The following is a 23,595-nucleotide window of genomic DNA, read 5'->3' on the forward strand; positions in this document are numbered from 1 at the left end:
ATTATTGTCTCAACCTCCATAACTTAAATTAACATCCTGTCCGTTTATCTTCAGTCCCTAGTTGTTACCTCGAAGATTAAATATAATTCATTAAGCACTCCCCCTACCCCCCGATGGGTGTCATCAGTCATCGGCATAACAGTGAAAGCTAACACCGTATTTGCGTATGTTGTCATCTAGCAGCAGCATATAAATGCTGAAGAGTGCAGGGCCAAGAACCGAACCCTGTGGAACTCTGCATGTTACCTTAACATACCCTGATGTCACATTGATATGGGAGATGCACTGCATCCTGTCAGTAAGATAGGAGTTAAACCAAGAAAAGGCTAAGTCTGACGTACCAATATGAGTTTTGATACGTGCTAATAGAATGTTATAAGTAAGTAGCAGCAACATGGATGACGCATCACCATCCAGAGTTAGCAATAGACCATTAGTCACTTTTGCAAGGGCTGTTTCAGTAGTGATTTGCCCTGAAACCGGACTGAAAGGGTTCACGGAGATTGTTAGATGCTAAGTGTTCATATTGCTGCTGTGCAACAATGTTTTTGGAAGATTTTCGAGATAAAGGGAAGGTGGGACACCGGCTGGAAGTTCACCATGAGGTCAGAATCGAGGTTAGGTCTTTTGAGCACAGAATAAATAACCACTGTTTTGAATGCTAGGGGAACAGTACCAGAGGAAAGTGATAAGTTATTAATATTTAGGTCCTAATATTACAAAAAGCTCCTTTATAAGTTTTTACAGGAAGTGGGTCAAGTAAACATGTTGTTTGTTTTGTCCCATTTATGAGTTGCAGGAGTTCCTCTAATGTTATTTCTTCAAAAAGAGAGATTATTTTAGAGAGGAATATCCGTTGTACATACATTCGTATCTGCATTAATAGAACTCAATTGGAGCTGGGACGCGTTATGTTTATAATCTCCTTTCTAATGAGTTCAACTTTCTTAGTAAAGAATTGCATAAAGTCATCAGCCGAGTGGGTAGAGCTACTGGGAAAAGTCCCTTGTTGGGTTAGCGATGCTACTGTATTAAACAAATATTTCGGATTGTTCTTATTCAGGCAGATGAGGTTGGAGTACTAATTAGTTTTAGATAAGGTAAGAGCATGTTTTATAAGTTATTAAACCATCACTCCATACTTGACGGAAAACCTCAAGTTTAGTCGCATGCTGTTTGCCTTTCAGCTTTCTACATAGATACAGTAGATAGTACTTTATTGATTCTTTCAGGAGTGTTCCCTCAGGAAAATTACTAATCCAGCAGCAGTGTACAGAATTGAGATCGAATTTAAAAAGTAAAAAGTAAATAATGGGAGTACATGAAAGTTTCAGAGCTTTGGCTTCTTCTGTGAACAAAGGAGTACACCTTTTAGGGGCCTTTTTTAGCTTTAGCAGTGCTATACTATCAATGGCGTTGCGCAGGGTATTGTTAAAGTTGTTAGTGAGGTTATCGATAGAGCCCACATAATAAAGGCAGTAGGCCAGCAAGAGTTGTAGTTAAAGTTAAAGTACCAATGATTGTCACACACATACAAAGTGTGGCGAAATTATTCTCTGCATTTGACCCATCACCCTTGATCACCCCCTGGGAGCTGAGGGGAGCAGTGGGCAGCAGCGGTGGCCACGCCCGGGAATCATTTTTGGTGATTTAACCCCCAATTCCAACCCTTGATGCTGAGTGGGGAGGTAATGGGTCCCATTATTATAGTCTTTGGTATGACTCGGCCGGGGTTTGAACTCACGACCCACCGATCTCAGGGCGGACACTCTAACCAATAGGTTAGAGTGGTTGTAGTGGTAGTAGTTGTGGCAGCATTAAGGTGGCGGCTGTTACAGCATTGGTTATTAGTAGGTTGTTGACAATGAGTCAGAAGTTCAAATTGTACAAGGTAGTGATCGGACATTACTTTACTGTATGGGAGTACCATAACTTTGGAGGTGATGACACCCCGGACAAGGACTAAATCTATCATATTACCGTTGCAATGCATGGGTTCATGTGTTATTTGTGTAAGACCACAGCTATCAATTATAGTCTGGAGAAACCACGCACGGGGTATTCATATGGATATTAAAATCCCCCATTATAATAATATTATCTGCGTGTGTCACGAGATCAGCAACAAACTCTGAACATTTGCTGATAAAGTCCGAATAGGGCCCAGGGGGGCAATAGATAACAGCCGGATGGAAAGGTAGCAGTGTGACAGACCTCATAGTAAGCACCTCAAATGATTTACAGTATATTCATTACTTAGGTTAGGGCTAAGGTTAAGGTTTTCATTTGATAGTAGTGTGTCCCCTCTACCCCATTTTAAGGGGACGGGCAATATGTGCACTCATATATTTAGGAGGAGATGCCTCGTTAAGTGAAAACAATTTATCTGGTTTTAGCCAAGTTTCACTGAGACCAATGACGTTAAGATTGTTGTCTCTAATGACCTCATTGACTAATAATGTTTTGGGAGACAATGATCTGATGTTAAAAAAGCCCATACTATAGGTAGTGGGCTGTTTTGAGGTATTTTTGTTAATGCTATCCGTAGAACTGATATTAATAATTTTACGTCTATTTCACGTAGTGCGCCTTAAATCATTGTTATCACATCTAGGAAGAGATTATTTGCTAGGTGCTGCCATAGATTTAACGCTTCACAATTTGCCACCTCAGTAGAATGCATGTCTACCTCTGGCACAGTCACTACAGAAAAGTCATTATGTGAGTAATGCATTATTCTACGAGAAATGCTATGTGTGCAGGTATTTTCCAGCCTGGCGCTGGTTAGTTCTAGCTTAACTGACTCCTCACCCGGACTAACAGACACTGTAATTGCCTGTGTCTGAACTTGCTCTAGTGTAGTTAAGTCAAGTGTGACTCAACCAGTAATCTATGTTTCTAAAGAGAGTGATGGCGCCTTCCATCCTCAGCAAACCTGTTTTTTCTAAGGAAAAGGTCCAATTATCAATATACATTAGTCCCTGTTCTCGACAAAAAATGGCCAGCCACTTCTTAAGTGAGACTAATCTGCGATACCTCTCATCATTGCCTTTCGCAGGCAGGGGGCCATAGACAAGTACTCGAAGCCGAGACATCTTTCTAGCGAGATTACAAGTCCTAGCTATGTTCTTCTTTGTAATCTCTGACTGTCTCATCCTAGTGTCATTGAAGCCGACGTGTACAACTACAGTATGTTCGCGTAGGTAGTGGTGCGATTAGCCTGTCGTACGTGTTTACGAGGCCTGTTGAGAGTCAGCTCCCAAAGATTAGCTTCAATTTCGGGTGCTCAGGCCCTGGCAAAACATTTAATTATGGCTGGTTTACTAAGCTGTATGTTCCAGGTGATGGAGTCCCCTACGACTAAGCTGTGGTGTCCGGTAGACTGGTGTGTAGGACTAGCTAAAGGGCTAAATCTATTATGCGTCTCAACCGGTTCACCTTGGCTTGTGGGCCGCTTAGGGCTGCTATAAACTGGGCTTGTCAGCTCGCTACACCTAACGCTAGCAAATGTGTCCGCGACGCCAAAGGTTACAAAATGATTCTGCTCTAACTGCCGAACACGGCCCTCTAGTAAAGCCAACCTATCCATGAGAAAGGTGCAAGAAAAACAGGAAGCCGTACACACTTTGTTTCTTTCACCGAGTCGAGTGCTTGCTGTCATTCGGAGCACAGTAGCTTCGAACCGGGACTAGCATAGCTTTGCTAGTTTAGCAGGTAGCTAGCTAAAAGTGAGGCGGTGAAACAGAGAGTGGGTGCTTTGTAAGTTTGATAAAACTACTAAATGTGTTGGAGAAGGAATAAAGAAAGCTGTAAAACAATTAGAAGCACACAGATAGAAAGATAGCACTTAGCTTTTTGAGCGACAAACAGCAGCGGCGAACAGCGAGAGCAAGCAGACTTCCGAACATGACGTCAGACCACTGCACACCACAATAACATCTTCTTATAGTTATGACTATTGAGTATGGCTTTGCATTAATTAAACAGTTAGTCAGTACCTCAATCTTTCTGGACCTTTTAGCAGTCCTTAGATCAGATAAAAATATCTTTTGAAAAAACTTAATTATTTCATTACGGGGGCCCTTATGGAGCCAAAACAAGGCCAGTAAGATTTGGTATTGAAAAAAAATGTACATTGTAGATAAAGTTGTATTGGCACCGAAACAAGTTTTGTCAACAAATAAATAAAAACATTGAAAACATATTTTTGGTGGATGTTTTCGATGCCAGTATTCATATGTTTGTACTTGTACTTGTATTGTTTTTGTGTGTTTCAAAGGTTTTTATGATCGCTTCTCTTTTATACGATTATGTTTCTTTTTTTGGTTTGGCTTCTTTTTTTTTTACGGTATCAAAATAACGGCAGTATTTTAGCGCGAGGGGTGGGCACCTGTGGGCGGGGCTTTGAACAAGTTTACCTGGAAGCAGTTTTACTGGACTTAGGCATGCAAGTAAAACACTGTAGAAGAAGAAAGGAGGACGGAGGGTTTCTAAATTAAGTTCAAAAAAGCTTCACAATATGAAATTATGAAGCAAAAGTTGTTTTTTACATTTATCTTGAGTAGGCCTGTATGTGTTGTATCTCCTGCTCAGAGAGAAATCTTGTATTTGCAAACATGACACAGTTTATTACTCTTTGATTACTTTGTAAAGCATTCTGGTCAACTTTGTTACTTTCCCAATTGGTTTTATATACCGGTATGCAGTTTATTTCAGCACTAAGAGGTTATTAGGATATATTTCTGTCATTTCTGAAATATTTAATTTATTACTATGCATAAATTATCTTTACAAAGCAAATAAAATAACTTCAAAGCAATTACTCATATTTGTTAGTTATGATACAGTTTATAAAATAGTTATTATATGATTGTTTATTTTTTTAAATCAAATGTAATAAGGCAGTCAACCATCAGCTTCGCTCACTTGATGGTGTTGTTCTGTAGTTGGATGTCCTCTCAATAACACACCTGTGAAGGAAACCCAGATGTTCCACAAAGGCTTTTTGATTGATTGATTGAAACTTTTATTAGTAGATTGCACAGTACAGTACATATTCCGTACAACAGACCACTAAATGGTAACACCCAAATAAGTTTTTCAACTTGTTTAAGTCAGGGTCCACGTTAATCAATTCATGGTAAAGAAGATCTGCTTTGTCTTTCTTGTTGAATTACATACAGCAGCATCACAAAATACTATTTAGATATTATTTTTAAAGATGTTTTAATGTAATTGTTAATAGATATGTCTCCCGTAAAAGTCCAGCCTATTTTTTTAATTAATTTTAAATACTCCCTCAGCTCTACATTATAGCAGTTGATGTTTTAAAAATATGCTGTAGATTGTACTTTCAAATGTACATGTAAATATTATGTGGAATATCATTTAGGATATCTGAACGTATTTACTTAGTTTGTATTATATGCAATTAAGGCAGGAAATCACAATATCACAAATTGGTTAGTCATGTCACACCAAGCTTTACATGTCTGGTGTTAAATGTTTTAAATGAATAAATACAGCTACACTTACATTATAAAGTCGTTCTTCTCTGTCTGCGTGGAAATGTAAAAAAGTATTTTTCCATAAGGAGTTTTGCCAAATATCCCGGCTATATTGAGACAAACATGGATAATTTAAATATACATAATCAATGTATGTACGTACCACTTCTCAAAGTATATCTAGGTTAACACAAAGATATTATATCACTTTTACACTTCATTTAGACGCCATCAGTCCTCCTTTCTTCTTCTCCGGTGTTTTTACCATTCAGTAAAACTGCTTCCAAGTAAAACCCCGCCCACAGACGCCTCATGCTAAAACACTGCCATTATTTTGACACTGTAAAAAAAAGAAGCAAAACCAAAAAAAGAAGCAAAAGAAGCATTATAAAAACCTTTGAAACACACAAAAACAATAAAAGTGTACAAAAATATAATTATTGGTATCGAAAACATCCACCAAAAATCTTGCATCCATTTTCCTCCGCTTATCCGAAGTCGGGTCACGGGGGCAGCAGCCTAAGCAGAGAAGCCCAGACTTCCCTCTCCCCAGCCACTTCGTCCAGCTCCTCCCGGGGGATCCCGAGGCGTTTCCAGCCAGCATAGACATAGTCTTCCCAACGTGTCCTGGGTCTTCCCCGTGGCCTCCTGCCGGTCGGACGTGCCCTAAACACCTCCCTATGGAGGCGTTCGGGTGGCATCCTGACCAGATGCCCGAACCACCTCATCTGGCTCCTCTCGATGTGGAGGAGCAGCTGCTTTACTTTGAGCTCCTCCCGGATGACAGAGCTTCTCACCCTACCTCTAAGGGAGAGCCCTGCAACCCGGCGGAGGAAACTCATTTCGGCCGCTTGTACCCGTGATCTTGTCCTTTCGGTCATAACCCAAAGCTCATGACCATAGGTGTTTGTATTTATTTGTTGCCAAAACTTGTTTCAGTGCCAATAAAACTTTTTCTACATTGTCAAAAAAAAATTTGATACTTAGACTTAGGCAAACTTTATTGATCCACAAGGGAAATTGTTCTTACCAATTGTTGATACCAAACCTTACTGGGAGTGTTCTGCTTCCATCCATCCATCCATCCATCCATTTTCTACCACTTAATGGAGCCTATCTCAGCTGCATTCGGACGGTATGCCATAGGCCCTATTTATCTATGTACCGTATTTTTCAGATTATAAATCGCTCCGGAGTATAAATCGCACCGGCCGAAAATGCATAATAAAGATGGAAAAAAACATATATAAGTCGCACTGGAGTATAAATCTCATTTTTTGGGGAAATTTATTTGATATAATCCAACACCAAGAATAGACATTTGAAAGGCAATTTAAAATAAATAAACAATAGTGAACAACAGGCTGAATAAGTGTACGTTATATGACGCATAAATAACCAACTGAGAATGTGCCTGGTATGTTAACGTAACATATTATAGTAAGAGTCATTCAAATAACTATAACATATAGAACATGCTATACGTTTACCAAACAATCTGTCACTCCTAATCGCTAAATCCGATGAAATCTTCTTCCTCGGTGTTGCTTCGAAACAACTCTGCCATCTCCAAAGGTAGACAATGCGCCACTCCCTCTTGCGGTTTCCTGCTGCATATTTGACTACGTCCAGCTTGTAACCTGCAGTATATGATTTCCTTTTCGGTGCCATTTTTGTTCAGCCTTTCTCAGTTTTTATAAGTTACCGCCAATGTTGAAATGATCCATTTTCATAGGTACGGAAGTAGTAGCAGGTAGCATCTTTTTTTTCACAATGCACTTCTGCTATGACCCACAATGCACTTCTGCCATGACCCACAATGCACTTCTGCCATGACCAGCCCCCGCCAAATTTTTATTGGTTGACGTATGTGTGTGACGATTGCTGATATACGCCTAATCTCTTACGTGAATTAGATAAATAATATTATTTGATATTTTACGGTAATGTGTTAATAATTTCAGCCGGCCAAACTATGAAAAAAACTGCGACTTACAATCCGAAAAATACGGTATTTACCCTAATTATGTAAATGTTTAAAATGATTGTTCCACATGATGTGTAAATATCATATCATGGCGTTGTTTACAATACATCAGTTTTTTTTGGGTGCTGGTTCGTAATTGTAAAAATGTCCACATAAAAATTGGTCTGCGATTCGAGTTTCCACATAGGGCAATGCAGGGCACTGCCACAAGCCCGGGGGATTGAGCAATACCACCACCGTAAAAGGTGAAGTGTGGAAGCATGCAAAACACCTCCGCAAGCAAGCAGCCTTTGACTAGCAGCAGTCATTAGAAGCGACCGTGCTAAGAAGACAAAACTTGGAGATTTCTGTCGGTTGTTAACTTTTCGCCTTCCTGGTGAAATAAGTGAATCAAAGTGTGGCCTGGGAGACATTTGTAGACTGTGTCTTGTTTCAACACAAAAAGAGCAACAATGGAAAAACAGATACAAATGTAATAAGAAAAAGCCGAAATGTTGATACCAATGACTATTTTTAGCCTTTTAAAACAACACATGAATGCACATGTGTCATGGCCAATTAGGATGATTATGATTATCTAGACCGACTCTATGCAGCTCTGAACAGAGAATGTGGGGGGTGCTGGAGCCCACAAGGTAGACATGGTTAGGGAGGAAGCTGAGGAATTTAGGCATTTTATAGCCAAAGGAAGAAGAATGCAGATTTACCCTGTACATAATTTGGGTTTAATGAGCTGAGATAGGCTCCAGCGACCCCGAAAGGGACAAGCAGTAGAAAATGGATGGGATGGATGGATGGAGTATTTTATTAGAAGAAAGTTACCATAGTGTCCCATTGGGATTCAATATTATTTTTAAAAGCCCTTAGAGTGAGCAGGTTGGGGCCCTTTAAAGACAAATGGTGTACATTCTTAAGAAGTTAGTCAGTTTTGTGGCACAGGAGGCGAAGATATCTTTATATTCTCAAAAAAAACAAGAAGACAACAAGAATTCCAATGGAATAAGATGTTTTGGCACATGATCGGTAAAAAATAAATAAAAGAGAACATGGATTACATGGGAAAGATTAATGGCCTGAGAAAAATGAACCCTGTTTGTCATTAAAAAGTTGAGTTCCAACTGGTGCGCAAGAATATAAAACTCTTTCACAAACTAGGCTTGTTGTGCTCTCAGTCTGTCGAGCGAGAGTGTAAATGTGTGTGCGCGTATGCATATGCACGTGTGTGTGCATGTGTGTGTGTGTTAAAGAGAGACTGTTTCATGGTTCTGTGTGTGCCCCAGGCCATGTGTTACTTTGCTACCACTAATGAGCCCTTTTCGCTCTGCACAGCGAGCTCACACACACAGACATGTATCCGCAGGGATGCTGCTATTCCACTTGCTGCAAGCGATCCATAGGCTTTATCCAATAGAAACATAGACGCACTTAATATAAATATATTTATGTGACATATACACTACATAAAGATATAATTGTATTCTTGCTTTGTTAACTTAACTCCTATATTGTCCTTACTCTTATTTGTATGCTGCCTCACTAACACATCATCGCAGACATGTTTTAATGTTGTTTAATTGGTTCCAGGCGTGACCGTAGTAAATGAATTGTAAAGTAGGATTATTATTAATAAATCAAATATTGTCTTTGTTAGAGCGTAAAAAATGTTCACAACCTTCTGAATAAGTTTGTTTTAACCATCTAAATAAATTACCGTATTTTCCGCACTATAAGGCGCACCTAAAAACCTCCAATTTCCTCAAAAGCTGACAGTGCGCCTTATAATCCGGTGCGCCTTATATATGGACCAATTTTGAGCCACAACAGGTCTCGCAACTACGCCGACTTCATTTTCCCCCTTCTACGGCTCGGGGGAAAATGAAGTCGGCGGCTGCAGACCTAAACTTTATGTAAAGACCCAAAAATGGCTCCTATTAAGAGACACGCTTACGACGCAGAGTTTAAACTCAAGGCGATCAGTCACGCAGTAAAACACGGGAATAGAGCAGCAGCGAGAGAATTTAGCATCAACGAATCAATGGTGCAGAAGTGGAGGAAGCAACATGATGACATGCGCCAAGTAAAGAAGACTAAACAGGGTTTCCGAGTGAACAAAGCGAGATGGCTACAGTTGGAGGACAAACTCGAATAGTGGGTTGTTGAACAGAGAGCAGCAAGTAGAAGTGTCAGTACAATCACTATTTGTTTTGTTGACATTCCCTTTAGCGCAGCTCCATCTAATGGATGCATAACGTAACCCCAGCCTCTACTGTAGCGTCTATTCTTTGCGCCTTATAATGCGGTTCGCCTTATATATGAACAAAGTTTTAAAATAGGCCATTCGTTGAAGGTGCGCCTTATAATTTGGTGCGCCTTATAGTGCGGAAAATACGGTAACACCCATATGCCACCTTTACACTTGTTTTACACAATATATTAACGCTGTTGTCTTTTGAAATCGCCAACGTCAAAGGCTCACTAATATCGAGATATGTTATTGATGAGGTCACAGAGAGCACAGCTTATAGGTTCAATGTGCACAATTGACTAGCTTAGTTACTCAGACAGCAATGTGTTCATATACATCCAAAATGGGGTAAATTGTAAATTGTTTCCCAATAGGTTAAGATGTTAATGTCTATTGTACTTATGTTAGCATTTCAGCTAGTGAGCTAGCGCCAGTCTGTCAGTGAGTGTATCAAAGTGCTGTTATCAGTCACAGCTTTTCCAAAATCTTAATTTAAAACGGTAATACTAACCGTCAAGAGTTTTAGGCTCCGTTTACACTAAGCCGGCTAAGGCTATCCAGGGTAAATCCCACCTAACCTTATCCGTGTGCACACACAACAATGCCACCGTTTAAGACCCTCTCCCCCCTCCGTCGGCCGGCGCAACACGACCTAGTACACATGCGCGGAAAATGCGCACGTCATAGTCACCTCGAGTGTTGCTTTGTGTGTAAGTTCTTAAATTTAACTTATCTGAACAATATCCAGTATAGTGGTATTTCAATTAACTGGAATCCAGTGTGGTGTGAGGCCCTATTGTAGTGATTCACACCTGAGACATCATAAATTAATCAAATCTTTAATAAACACTTGAAATTACACAATCTGAAACATTTAATTTTACAACAATCAATCTAGGGATCTAGATATCTGGTCAGGACACTCCTCACTCTTTTGCCTTCACCTTCATTGTCCGTTTGTTTTTGGTGACTTTATATACTCTGGACCTAGACGTTGAGTCGGCGACATACATGGCGGACAATAACTGATACGGTCTGCTTTGCCAGTCCAAATGCATTCGCTTTTTTCCGTTGTCTTCCCTCGACGGCCAGGTAATACAAAGCACACGCTACATTTTTTTGTCACATCCACGGTAGCCTGCATTCTCGTTGTCTCTCCTTTGACAAATGGACAAAGTTTTTCGGTTAGTAGAATTACAGCTGACCCGGACATTGGAAAGTTCTCTTGCCGTCTGAGAAGTGTTGTATCCCAAATAGCTGCAATCTCTTAAGGTATTCATGTGTGATTTCCACAAGCATCTGCACAGACGGAAGGAGAAACACGGGCATGTCTGGATGACTCGCCTTCATATTTCCAGTGGTTAGCTCCGAGTTACGAAACCGCTTTATAATATACGCTGTGGCGCGTTCTTTCTGACGTCACTTCCTGTGTGGGACGCGGTCTTTCTGACGTCACTTCCTCTCCGAACTCAGTTTGTAATTGATCAATGAGTCCATACAAAGCTAAGAGCCGGAGATTCAAGAAATACACGGCGCACTTCGCCGTGTAAAAATGTGTCCGAGGAGGAAGAGCTTAAACGTTAGTTTAATGTGGCTGAAACGGGGCTTAGACTACATAATTATTCGTTTCAGTGGTTATCAAGCTTAATGTAGACATAGCCTTAGTAGATTATTGAAGCTGCAAAATTTTAAGCGCAATGTGGCAAGGGATGACTGTAGTTTAAAATCTTCTTCTTCTTTTTCCATTTCCTGTCATATGTTTATATGAGGCCAATTGATTGTTATGATGCTGATCAGGAAACAGTATATACATTTTGGGGGAATTCATGCCTTTAAATTGTCATTAGTTTGAGACATTTTGAGACACAATTAGGGATTTTTGTGTTTTCTGTGACACTTAGTATTTAATCAGCCTTAGCAATGGGTTATTATGAGTAGAACAACATGACTCAATGAGTCTTAACCAATAAAGTTGAAATGGACCAACAACATTTTGAGTAGTTCAATATGTGCATGATCAAACTTAGAATTAAATATAGTGAGATACTAGTCACAACAAGAAAATGTCAAAAATGTAGTGGAATGTCCCTGATACTGACATATTTAAGTTGCTATTCTTCAAAAATTATTTGAAAATAAATAAGTAACAACATAAATAAAAAAATAAAAGGCATTGATTTAAAAAAGAAAAAAAAAAAGTTTTTCCATTTTTTAGAACTGATTCATGCACTGTTTGTCAATGTAAGATCATACCTAAATGTTACCCAACCAAAATAATAAGAAAATAATTGCTGATAAAGCAGTAACAATTAAATTAGGCAATCAGGCTATGTTGTTTAGGTTGTGTAGTTTCTTAACAATTGAAAAAAAATATTCAAAAGGGTTATTTTATGTTTTGAGATTTTTCTGTCTCTTCAGAATGTGCCGTTTTATTGGTGGTCTTTTTTACGTGCTGAAGTCCTCCTCCGGGCCAAGCCCACTTAGACTGCGTCTCCACCCCGTCAGCCATGTTGTAGTTTAGTACTGAAAGATCTAGGTTAGAACTTTACGCTACTTTGTATTAGAAATTACAACAGCGGAGAATGCATGTGCATGTACGAGCCAGTCTGCCCCACAACAAGATGATAGAGAAAACGAAGGAACTTATGAACTACAACTTTGGACTACAACTGAAATGGTGAACTCGCGCAATGCTCTTTGGGTAAACCTCTACCATTTATGGAGATATCTACTGACGTAACTAAGACAAAATATGTCGGTTGATAATATACATTGTTGGAATTAAAATTTCCGGGATTCATGAGGATCATAAATCCAAATAAACAGGTGCCAAAAGGTTAAAAAAAAAAAGAAGATGATTTTGCATAATATGACCCCTAAAAATAACGATGGGGTAAAATGTGAAATAATGAAATGTAATACAGTATTTTTGGCTTATATCAGCATCAATGATCTATTAATTAGTCATGTAGTGGTTCACAAAGCTGCCTTTAATGCAGTTCTTCACATCCCACCAGTGACTGCTCAGCCTGAAGTCGCTGGTATAGGCTCCTACACCTTCTGTGACCCTGAACAGAGAAGGAGGAGAAATAAACGACGAATAAATGGACGATGTTGCATAGGAAGATTTTATCCAGACCTGTAAGGATAATCTGCAGCAAAATTCATTACTGCTTCTGTTATGCGAGTGGCCTCACGACGAATACTCCACAATTTGGCAGATGGGTCAAACAAGTACGACTACACATGCCAGTCAAGTCTATCAAGTGTGACAGGAGTTCTTCTGTGTCTCACCTGTGCTGCCATGGTGCATTACACTACATATGCACAAATGGAACGCTATTATATCTTTCCCCACAGTATTGCCTCAGGCACATACACACAGTTTGGGCTGTCACAGTAAAAATACTATATTTTTTGTTAGAATTTATGATTCATAAAAAAACAAAATGTGTTTACACATTGCCAAATATAGTACATATAGTGTACAGTCGTGGTCAAAAGTTTACATACACTTGTAAAGAACATAATGTCATGGCTGTCTTGAGTTTCCAATAATTTCTACAACTCTTATTTTTTTGTGATAGAGTGATTGGAGCACATACTTTTTTGTCACAAAAAACATTCATGAAGTTTGGTTCTTTTATGAATTTATTATGGGTCTACTGAAAATGTGACCAAATCTGCTGGGTCAAAAGTATACATACAGCAATGTTAATATTTGGTTACATGTCGCTTGGCAAGTTTCATTGCAATAAGGCGCTTTTGGTAGCCATCCACAAGCTTCTGGCAAGCTTCTGGTTGAATTTTTGACCACTCCTCTTGACAAAATTGGTGCAATTCAGCTAAATTTGTTGGTTTTCTGACATGGACTTGTTTCTTCAGCATTGTCCTGTTGGAACACCCAACTGCGCCCAAGACCCGACCTCCGGGCTGATGATTTTAGGTTGTCCTGAAGAATTTGGAGGTAATCCTCCTTTTTCATTGTCCCATTTACTCTCTGTTAAGCACCAGTTCCATTGGCAGCAAAACAGGCCCAGGGTATAATATTCCACCACCATGTTCGACGGTAGGAATTGGTGTTCCTGGGATTAAAGGCCTCACCTTTTCTCCTCCAAACATATTGCTGGGTATTGTGGCCAAACAGCTCAATTTTTGTTTCATCTGACCACAGAACTTTCCCCCAGAAGGTCTTATCTTTGTCCATGTGATCAGCAGCAAACTTGAACTAATTAACATACATGATGTTCATATATAATGGAGTGTCATTAATATCTTCATATATTGCAATGGCCAAACCACACACATGCTATGAGTGATATGCAATCATACACACAATTGCACATGTGTGTGAGAGTACTTTAAAAAGAGACGGAGAGGGAGATTGTAGCACCAGCTGTGCAGGGGAAGAAGTTCTGCCAAGTGGAGAGCAGAAGCAGTGAGTTGAAGGAAGATGATAAGATGGCAGATGAACTGAGTCCAGATGGCCTCCACATTTTTTCTCCAAAGTCCAAAATACCACCGCAAGTCTTCTATTTTCACACGACTCTCTGGCCAAATGATGAGACGACATTTATCTCTTACTTCAACTGGAGTTGGATCCTCCTGTGTCACACTGTGCTCCATCGTATATGTTGTCTCTTACCCTAAGCCACTTGCTCCATTGTTGTCATAAGCTGATCAATATTGCAGCGGCGATTTGGGGAGACAGAATCGAAATCAGATCTATATGTTCAATTGCTGCACAGTAATTGACACATTGCAAAGAGAAGCATGCACTGTAATGCACAAGAACCCTTTAGGCTTTCATCGATTACCTGGAAGATTAACTACAGGTAGCTAATATCCTCTCTGAAAGAAATGATGCCGTGTAAATTATCATTTTAAAATGCTGACATATATTTTCCATGTATCCACGCGACACCTCATTATGACATCAGTGAGTGTTGGGATTGGCAGAAGTGGCACGTCTAGCTTAAATGGCACCCTTGGGCGAGACCCCCTTTTTCAAGTTAGAGGGACCGTTTGCAACCTTTACGCAGCTCCCTATAAGTGTCGTAAGCCTTATATTTCGTACAATTTTGGTTTTGAGCACGTAAACACATTACCATAATTCCTGGGCTATATAGCGCACCTGCTTAAAAGTTGCACCAACCCCATTTTTAAACAAATTGTATTTTGTACCTATTTTAGCCTCACACGTTGATTAGCCACATGGAAACATGAAATACTTACACAGGCGCTTGTTCACAAAATTGCAAAAACAAAAGTGCCTTTAACACGACATCAAAGAGCCTACCTACTACTTCTTCCTCTTTCTGCGTCCTTTCGGGGCTCGTTGATTATGGTGGATTTCCGTTCCCTGCGGCGAGTTTTGGCGTCCGTCGAGTGCATTTTGTTGATGTGCGGGCGAACAAAATGCGTGGGAAGATGTGTGCACATTTAAGTTGCATTTACCAGAGTGAAAAGAGAGGATATGGCGTTAATGGTGTTGTTATTATGATGGCCGTGACGGCAGGGAAGACACGCAAAGGAATGAAAGTCAAGTGTGGGTGTATTTGCTTGTGTTATTATGTGTGTGCGTGTGCATGCGTGTGTACGTGTGCATGTGTGTGTGTCGCTCTTCAGGGACGAATGTGGTCTGTCACACCAAAAAAAATCAGTAAATTAGCCACTACATTGTAGAAAGCGCATGGTTAAAAGCGTGGTGGGAAAAGTAGCTCTTAGACCTGAAAGCTTAGCTACGGTCCTAATGTTAGCATTGAATGTATATTTTACAAAAAAGACTGCAAATTGTCAGTTGCATTTCTGGGACGGAGTTTGTTTGTGTGCACATGCTCTAGGTGATACAGCCTGCATGTCAGATAAAAAGATGTTCTGGTAAACAATTAATCGTAACATAAGCTCCCGGCACTTGTTTATTTTTGGGGTTCAAAAAATATAACAGGTCCTTTTAAGATTTCCCACTTTTTTTGACTGTCCCTCAATGCACCATTAAAACAAGTGAAACAAATTCAACAAAGTGAAACCTGTGCCACGGACAGACAAATCTCAAATTTTTCTTCTTTCACCTCATTTTTGTTCCCAAATACTGATGGAATTTTAAAAGACCAAATTTTAAGAAATGTATCAGATTAAAGAGAAACTGTCATGTTTTTTAACTTAACTTTAACTTAACTTTAACTTAACGCAAACAAACTTTTGCCACTTTTAAATCTTGTCATGACATGCTTCTTGTGTTTCATTATTTTCTGTCCATGTTTGTTTCTGTCGCTCCTATTTTTGTTCCACTTCCGGTCCGGCTCCACCACTCAACTGGCCTAATTGCTGCCTCCCTCACCTGTCCCTGATTGTAAATGCACACCTGTTCCGGGTTGCCAATCAGGCTTCTTTATATACCGTACCAGCCTCGGCATCCCGTCAGGGGAGGATTGTTTCTTGCATGTTGTTGCTTTATTTATCTTGCTTTGTACCTGCATACCTTTCCTTATGCTTGTTGTGCACCTCCCTGCTGCACTCATCTTTATTGATTATGAAATACTCTTCTTACCTGTACGTCGTCTGCTGTCTTTGCATCTTGGGGTCACAACTACTGCAACTATGCGGCACCGTGGCAAATCCCACCCTCTCCAATGTAACTACCACTGATTAAGACACAAAAACACTTCACGACACTATTGATATTTTTTCAGATGTGGCACACAGTCATTCAACAATGTCGTGCATACATTTCATGCCAGAAACCGCCGCTGCCTGCCTGTTTTTGCAATGATGTTATCTCACTAATTCTAATTTAAATGTGTCCCTGCATTGAACGCTCACGTCCTCGCTTCCTTGTTTACATTTACAGAGATGTCCATTTGGGGTGACAGTCTCTAATTCAGTGTGTTTGAACCTTTTTTGAGCCAAGGCACATTTTTTTCATTGAAAAAATGCGGAGGCACACCACCAGCAGAAAACGTTAAAAAATTAAACTCAGCAGCTGATACTGACAGTAAAAAGTTGTTCTGGAAATTGTTGGATATGAATTCAAACCATAACCAAGCATGCGTCACTATAGCTCTTGTCTCAAAGTAGGTGTACTGTCACAACCTGTCACATCGCGCCGCAACTTATTTTGAGTTTTTTTATTTTCCTGTGTGTAGTGTTTTAGTTCTTGTCTTGTGCTCCTGTTTTGGTGGCTTTTCCTGTTTGTTTGGTATTTTCCTGTTGCGGTTTAATTTCTTCCCTGAGCGCTATTCCCCGCACCTGCTTTGTTTTAGCAACCAAGACTATTTCAGTTGTTTTTATCCTTTTTTGTGTGGACATTGTATTGTATTACACGGTTACTCTGCCTAGGTCTAGACAGCACAGACACTCAACAACGGCACATTATTTGCGGATTATAATTGCTGGCTTGCAAAAAATATTTTTAACCCATCCATCCATCCATTTTCTACCGCTTATTCTCTACGGGGTCGCGGGAGGCGCTGGAGCCTATCTCAGCTACAATCGGGCGGAAGGCGGGGTACACCCTGGACAAGTCGCCACCTCATCGCAGGGCCAACACAGATAAACAGACAACATTCACACTCACATTCCCACACTAGGGCCAATTTAGTGTTGCCAATCAACCTATCCCCAGGTGCATGTTTTTGGAGGTGGGAGGGAGCCGGAGTACCCGGAGGGAACCCACGCAGTCACGGGGAGAACATGCAAACTCCACACAGAAAGATCCCGAGCCCGGGATTGAACTCACGACTACTTAGGACCTTCGTATTGTGAGGCAGACGCACTAACCCCTCTGCCACCGTGCTGCCCTATTTTTAACCCAAATAGGTGAAATGACATAATCTCCCACGACACACCAGACTGTATCTGGCGGCACACTGGACAGTGGTTGAAAAACACTGCTCCCATTGTCTCTCATCAGTTTGCTTTTATCCATTTCATGTGAGTGCTCAGCACTAATAAATATGTCCCCCCCACTCATCCCTGTGACACCCCTAAGACAATCCCACCCTGAGTACAGTAATTGCCTATGAGATCAATGTCCAAAACCACCACTGGTTGGCAGTAACTGCGACAGTCCATAAGGACAGCTTTACACAGATGAACTGTATAGAGTTCCTTCATTAAAACATTAACTGGTTCCTTAAATGTGTAGCACAGGAAGCAGACTCTTAAATGTATTTGTATCTAGATTATGTCTACTTCAATTCATTTTGCAATGTACAATATAACTTCGCAAACAGCCACGTAACTTTTTTCTGCAAACATGTAACCGAGTGGCTGCACTGCAGATTAGGACAAGACTGCCAGTCGGCAAGAACTCCCATCTTGTAGTCATAATTGCATATTGGGACTCACAAATGAGTGTGCTGAGAATGTGAGTTTGGCATCTGAAATGTGTATCTGTTTTTAATGGAGCGCTGAAGATGGTGCCATATTTCTCAAGTTGAAAATCTCACGGTGCGTGTGACAGAATACAGTTGTACTAATTATGTGTAAAAATGATAGAGGTGGACATAACTTGTATTTATTTGTATTTATTCAACCATTGCAACCACATCACAGGCTTGCACTTACATCAGGGTTTCCCAAACTGAAGGTTGCCACCCAAAGATTGGTTGCAGGTCAATTTGTAAGCTTATTAAATCCTTAGAAATACATAGCGTATTTTTCGGACCGTGAGGCGCTCCGGGATTATAAGGCGTACTGTCCATGAGCAGGTCTATTTTTATACATTAGGGGCATTTAACGGGTGATATTATGATTTGTTTTTCTACATTTAAAGCATTTCCTTGCGGTCTACATAACATGTATTGATGGTTCTTTGGTCAAAATGTTGCATAGATTATGTTTTACAGACCACCTTCAAGCCGCTTTCTGACCGTCTCGTCAGGATGCGCCGTTTTGTGGGCGGTCTTATTTACGTGACTTCACTTCGATAGCGTCTTCTCCCCATCATCTTTTTTGTACCAACAGTTTTTAGCGCTTCCATTGCGAGTCTACTTTTAGATTAAGGTAAGTATGCCACTTTGTATAAAAAATGGCAACAGCGGAGGATGAATACTCCTCAACAAGAGAATGGAGAAGAAGAAAGAGCTTATTGACTATGGCATTGGCGCAGACCACAATGGCAGACGCGTGCAAATTTTTCGGAACTTATGCAGATCCCAAATACACCACACCAGGTACTCATAAGTAAGAACATTTGGTTTTGCATAATATGTCTGCTTATAGGTGTCATTTTGGGGTCCTTATACACACACCATTATAATATATGTATGTTCAAGCACAGTACGTCTGACTACGGTAGCTGTAATGCTCCGACAATCCATCAAGGGTTGTGGTTTTGTAGTTTACCAAAGTTGTACTAAAACGACTTTTGAGGGATGTGTAATGTTCTATATTTTTAATGAAACATCAAAGTTTTGGTGTAGCCTACTTACCTGTACTTGTTAGCGTCATTTGTTGACAGGCGTCAACCTGCAGTCCACACGTATCTCTTATGTGTCTACTGGTCACACTTATTACACAATGTATTTTGGTAATTACCAACCAGAATTAATACATACAGTACATTAGGCGCACCGCGTTATAAGGTGCGCTGTCCATTTTTGAGAAAATAAAAGGATTTTAAGCCTCTCTTATAGTCCGAAAAATATGGTACCCAACAGTGGTTGAACTTGTATGTTGGTCGTCTAGAAGTTCTCCGTTTTTTTGTGCACTACGAGCTGCACAGATTTTCATTTCTAATCATTAAATTACCATTGTAATTGCACGCTGTGTCCTGCCTCTGCATCCTGGGGTCACGCTAAGAAAAAAAAGAAAGGTTTAAAGTCGTCCAACACCTTCAATCACTGTCCCTGAAAACCTCAAATAAAGCCAGAAATCTTGGGGTTATTTTAGATTCTGATTTACATTTCGACAGTCACATCAAATCAGTAACAAAATCGGCCTACTATCACCTCAAAAATGTAAAAAGACTTAGAGGGCTCATGTCAGCTCAAGACTTTGAAAAACTTGTACATGCCTTTATTACCAGTAGGCTAGACTATTGTAATGGTCTCCTTGCAGGTCTTCCCAAAAAAAACTGTCAGGCAGCTACAGCTTGTTCAGAACGCTGCTGCTAGAGTTCTAACAAAGACCAAAAAATGTGAGCACATTACACCAATTCTTAAATCCTTACATTGGCTCCCTGTACATCAGAGAATTGATTTCAAAATCCTCCTGCTCACATATAAATCACTACATGGTCTAGGGCCGAAGTATATCACTGATATGCTCCCACTATATAAGCCCTCTAGATCACTAAGATCTTCTGAGACCAATCTGTTAGCGGTTACCAGAATAAACTCAAATCAAGGGAGAGCATCATTCAGTCACTATGCAACAAATAGCTGGAATAAACTTCCTGATGATGTCAGACTCTCCCCAACTCTGACTACCGTAATTTCCGGACTATAAGCCGCACCTGACTATAAGCCGCACCAGCTAAAATTAGGGGAAAATACAGATTGCTCCATATATAAGCCGCACCCGACTATAAGCCGCAGGGTTTTGATGTGTAATTACCGTAGTATATAGGGGTTCCTGCTACCACGGAGGGGATTGTCGGGACAGAGATGACTGTTTGGGAACGCAAAGCGTCCCATTTATTAACAATAAATCTTTCAATCATTCAATCAAACTTTCACATCTTTGACATGGCGAACAGCATTCGTGCAGAGTACAAATAATACAACGGTGCAAAGTAATACAAAGTGCTCGCCTGTACGTTATCAAAATAACCAGCCTATATGAAAAGTCAGTCTTTAATCATTGTGTCATCGTCTTCCTCCTGCGTACTAAAACCACCGAAATCCTCTTCGTCGGTGTCGGAGAAGAACAGGCCGTAAATAAGCCGCACCCTTGTATAAGCCGCAGGGACCAGAACGAGGGGAAAAAGTAGCGGCTTATAGTCCGGAAATTACGGTACTTTTAAAACTAGACTGAAGACTTTTATGTTCACCTTAGCATTCAGCTAAATCTTTTAATCTTTTAATCTTTTAACTTTTAACGTCCGCACTGTTTTTATTTTTATTGTCTGCATTTTGATTTTGCTTTTATTTTCTTTCATTTCACTTTGTTGTCTGTGAAGCACTTTGAGTCTGCCTTGTGTATGAAAAGCGCTATACAAATAAAGTTGCCTTGCTTTACCTTGCCTTGCCTAAGAACGCTAACCCAGAATGTAACATACTGTATGTACAGCCATGACCAGACATTAAAAAGAAAGTGGTTGATGTAAGCACACAAGTCAGTCTACATATGTATAATAATTAGTGTATACAACAGGTGTAAAGTCATAAGACAGGTTCTTAAAAATAAAAATACTGGAAAAATCACGTATACAGTAACAACTTGTTTGATGCTCAACATCCTAAACAACCTGCAGCCTCACAGAGCTTCAAAAGGAAAGCATTTATGACTTATACATCAACATATGAGTCAGCATCTAAATCAAAGTTATTGATAAATCCTGCACCTCCACATTAAATGTATGATCTTTTTTGCAAGCTTTGTAATTGTTTCATGGTACGGTGAAATCAAAGACAGCCATGAATTTTTTTTTCAGGAAATTAAGAGCACACAAAGAATGATGAAATAGGGCAGAGCGTAAAAGAGGGCAGGAAACTGTTTGAAAACACATCAGTGACTGAAATGAGTGGTTACATTGTAATCACAGTTTGAATTAATCACTTTTAAAAAAAACACCCGTTTCTTACCGGATGATTTTAATTATACTGTATTCATATTCCTGGAAGCTGCAGCTGCCACCAGACTGGAAACTGCAATCATACAACACAAGTTAATTGCATTCATTCATGTTTTAATGTATAAGTGTCTCTTTTTAACATAAAATAGACTTTATAGATAGGTGATACAATTATTTCCCCTTGCAGGATAATGAAATTAACTGTTAAAATGAGCACTGCTACAGTATAGCGTTAGTTGTGTGCTATTATAGCTAGTTTAACTGCAGCCTTTGAGCATCATGTCTTGTCAGGTCTGTAAAGCAGCAAGAATATTTTTGACCCACAGCTTGTTTTTGATTCTCGAAATAAAATTATATAATAATTATTTTTTATGGTATTATATATATCACTCATTTGCTTTTTCATCTATTAACACAACGTTAAGATGCGGATGTTTTGTTTAGATAACTTAGCATTTACTGCATATTAACCTGCTTTGGATTGATTTTAGCATCTTAAATGCACAAACTGTATCAAAGTGGCCCTTGATACTTTAAGTTTTTCTGTATGCGGTCCTCGCTGGGAAAATAGTTTGGACACTCCTGCTATGAGGCTTTCATTTACCCTGTTGAGGTTGATTTAATCACACAAGCCAACATGCTCATACCGAAGTCTTGGCTGCAGCTTCCCAGTCTGACAAAGGCTATTTTTTTTTTTTATGCAACACAAAGGCCGAATCAGAAGGTTCTGCATTCTAAATCCTTTTTATTAAGAGCTGAAAGAATTTGTTTTGACACGCTGAAGAAGAAATGTTCTTAAATATTTGTAATTGTTTTATTTTTAACCTTTATTTACCCAAATTAATTAGGAATCTCTTTTCTAAGGGAGTCCTGCACATTCATACACCAGTGGAGGTGCCACTGGGAGCAAGTTGGTTATTGACACAGCCGTATCAAAACTGAAACTCGCGTTGCTTGCACATTTACTTGTGGGTTTGCCTAGAGACATAAGGAGAATGGATGTTAAACAAGGACTTTTCAACCAATGGCAGTTCGACGACATCATTTTCCTCCATTGCTGCATACTTTAATTTAAATTCCTCTGTTTTCATATGAAATTGTAGCGGCTGATCATCGCCGATGGGAAAAATCAAATGAATTAGATTTGACCATGAAAATCCTTAGTCGAAGACAGCCCTGAAATAAATATATTTGTTGCATTGTCTTTCAATATGTTTCCCTGCACTAAATTAGTCTGATTTCTAAAAAAGTTAAGTTTTTCATATTTTCACACCTACGCATGAAGTCCAAGTATTCATGCACTTTCTGACTATTGGTCATACAGGGGGGCACTTATTTATTTTTAGTGGGGTTGAAGGAATTCCTTTTCTTGTTGACCTATGACATCACACTAGCCATCTGCGGATCCTTACAACTTCTTTTAAGTGTAATATTGTGGCAGATTACAAATATTACGTCTCTAATGGCTATACTGATGATAAATAGCAGACAGCATCAAGAAATGACCTTGGATTGCGCTACGAACATGACGCTACTACCAAGAATGTTTTGGGTCCCATGCAAAAAAAGGCAGCGGAAGAGTTTTTTCGAAGGAGTTTTCGGACGAAAATCATGGAAACACAACTTTTGAATGTCCTGGAGTTCATTCATAAGACTCTGTGGATTGATGGAAGGACCTTTAAATCTGTATGAAAAGACCAAACTGATATCCAGAGGAAGGTTACTATTGTTCTGAATTATCTTGCCCATTGTGTGGTAAATCAAATCAGTCGGCTTGCTCAAATGCAGCATTAAGAGGTTTGAGTACGCTTTATTATTTGCCTTTAATATACCTGCTTCATTATCTTTTGTCTCATTCATATTTCGTTCGGGAGTCCAAATTATTGGTACATTTTCTTAGCTACCTTCTAAAATGTAATTAGTTTTTTCTTTGGTCTACCGTCGATGCACTAGAAAATGTTCTGTTCTGTTCTTTTGTGAAGAAAATAAACAGTCCCCTCTTTATGACAATTGTTGCTACATTTTTATTGAATGGTATCTGCTTCCTGGTTGTATCCCACACGCTGAGACTGGCGCATGTGCAATACAAAGGATCCGCTCCGGCGCACACACCCAC

At 39.7% G+C, this 23,595-nt stretch overlaps 1 protein-coding gene across 1 annotated transcript in view; it reads left to right on the forward strand.

Moving 5' to 3' along the window:
- The window catches only part of LOC133649218 (AF4/FMR2 family member 2-like), a 277,314-nt gene that overhangs the window by 174,174 nt on the left and 79,545 nt on the right, over positions 1 to 23,595 (forward strand). The gene's annotated exons all lie outside the window — the stretch shown is intronic.

This window comes from Entelurus aequoreus, linkage group LG04 (genome assembly GCF_033978785.1).
Source record: "Entelurus aequoreus isolate RoL-2023_Sb linkage group LG04, RoL_Eaeq_v1.1, whole genome shotgun sequence".
NCBI classification, from domain to species: Eukaryota; Metazoa; Chordata; class Actinopteri; order Syngnathiformes; family Syngnathidae; genus Entelurus; species Entelurus aequoreus.